General features: G+C 54.3%; 1 protein-coding gene across 3 annotated transcripts in view; it reads right to left on the reverse strand.

The window, feature by feature from the left end:
- Nucleotides 1-1,755, reverse strand: part of ADAMTS6 (ADAM metallopeptidase with thrombospondin type 1 motif 6) — a 155,909-nt gene extending 154,154 nt beyond the window's left edge. For all 3 annotated transcript variants that reach the window (XM_085322418.1, XM_085322417.1, XM_085322419.1), the window contains exon 1: nt 1,406-1,755. The gene's annotated coding sequence lies outside the window, so the exon portion shown is untranslated. The remainder of the gene's footprint in view (nt 1-1,405) is intronic.
- Between the last annotated feature and the right edge of the window lie 372 nt (nt 1,756-2,127).

Below are 2,127 nucleotides of genomic sequence, written 5' to 3' on the forward strand. Positions count from 1 at the left end.
GGGGGGGGGGGAGGGCTGGAGAAAACGAGAGGGTAAGTACAAAGGGAGAAGACGGATCTTTCCGTCCCGGTTATTCATCAGAAAGCGAAGCGTGAAGAAAAGAGGGCTGCTGTGTGTGCCATAATGTAAACCCGCGGCCAGCTCCCCCCCGGCGGCGCAGGGCTGCCTTTCCCCTCCRTCTGCCCCACTCTTCCCCTCCAGCCCTGCCAAGGGATCAGCTGTCATTGTATTTCTAAAAACGAGGGGAAAAGACAAAACACCAACAAAAAACCCCAAAGCAACAAGCTAGAAATGTATAAATATGTATCTACCCACACACCCCAACACGTACACACACTAATATTACATGTACACAGACACACGTCTGCAGGCACACAAAAACGTTAACAACAAAAAGAGACCTTAGCGGGAAATACTAGTATTGAAGCAAGCTGGAGGTCACCAGACACACACCCCTCAAAGAAAATTCAGAAGGAGGGAAAAAGGAAGGGGAAAAAAAAAAAAAAAAAGGCAGTCCTCCTCCCTAGAGAGGCTGAAGGGAAGAGTCTGGTTGCTGTGGTGGAGTTGATCCTAAAGTTAACTTTCAGCAGCCCATTTCCAGACAGCAGCGCTGAATCTATTTGGATAAAACGCGTGTGACCCAGACACTTGGCGCTCGGCCCAAGCGCGTTGCACCGGCAGCCCAAATAAAAACTCCCTCTCGTGCAACAACGAGAGGAACCCGCGAAGCCCCAGGAGCGCCGCCGGGCAGCGGGAGCCCACTTACCTCCCCCCTCGGCGCGGCTCCCGGCGGCCCCGCCGCCGCGGGCGCGCCGACCGACGGGGCTCCGCCGGGTTAAGAGTCTAGCAAACCCCAAGCGGCTCCAAGCAAATCAAAACCACACGCTCCCATCTTTCTGAGGAGCCCGGCCAGAGCTCAACATCTCCGCGAGCATCGGGGCTGCAGCCTCGGCTTCGCGCGGACCCTCTGAGTTCAGGCACAAAATATGCACTTGTCTGACCGCTGAAGGAGACGCTGGACATGACACGAGCAAGCGCTCGGCTTTTTAAACTTAACGGCAGTCTGGAATAGTTGTGGGTTGTTGTTGGGTTTCGGGGGCTGCTTTGGTTTTCACCTATTTTTTTTCGCTCTACCAACGATTTAGTATTAAAAAAAAAACTCTAAAAAAGAAGCGCTGCACTATTCAAGACCGTACTTCATAAATCAGTATTCTTTTCAGTTGAAAATCCTCTCACCCCCTTCCCCCATCCTCAAACCTCAAAGGTTTCGCTCTGAAATTACTCCAAATCCACCTCGCCTAATGCAATATAAAACTCCCCCCGCTCCCCAAAGCCCTGCAACGCACCATTATTCGGGACACAAGAAAAACAAAAGTTTCATTGAATAGCGTGAAATCTTCCTTACCGTTTTCATCTTCAATTTCTGATATAAAGTAAGTTTCAAACAATAGAGATTGCACAGGACGATTCCCGTATTCCTCTCTGCTTTTCCCCTCTGTGCAAGCAACCATCAGGGTTATATTCTCCAACAGAATAAAGTTCTCTAGCCTTCCTAAAAGGGGGTTTTAGAAAACGGACTGACTTGGCAGGAGGAGGGATGCCATCAATTCACCCAACCTATCACCCTGCACATTTTGTCTTTCCAACAAAAAAAAGGGGGGAAGGAAGGAAGGAAAAACAGGCTTATATTGGGGTGGGGGTGGGTGCCCTCCTCTTGAACAGCCTCCTCTGTGCAAAATACCATGTGAATATCATCTGAGTGGGGGGGGAGGAAGGGGGGGAGCGAGAGAGAGAGCGAGCGAGCGAGAGAAAGGGGGAGAGGGAAGAGCAGGCAGGCAGGCAGAGCAGGAAGGACTCAGGAAAGTTTGGTTGAAGTAGCCCCAGACCTCCTCTCGCTGCCGGCCCCCGGCCAAGCCGAGCGCGGCGGCAGCAGGGAGCCTTGGCAGCCTCGCCCGGGGAACGGCGCGGAGCACGCTGACGTCAGCCTGCAGATGTGCCCCGGCCGGCGGCGCCGCAGCGCATGCGCGCCGCGTCACGTGGCGGCGGGGGGGGCAGGGGTACAGTCGGGGTAACGAAAAACAGCGGGGGGAGGGCGGGGAAGCCCCGCGCCGCGCCGCGCCCCGCCCC

The sequence above is a fragment of the Rhea americana genome, unplaced genomic scaffold (genome assembly GCF_003343005.1).
Source record: "Rhea americana isolate MKP2758 unplaced genomic scaffold, rheAme1 scaffold_77, whole genome shotgun sequence".
Lineage (NCBI taxonomy): Eukaryota > Metazoa > Chordata > Aves > Rheiformes > Rheidae > Rhea > Rhea americana.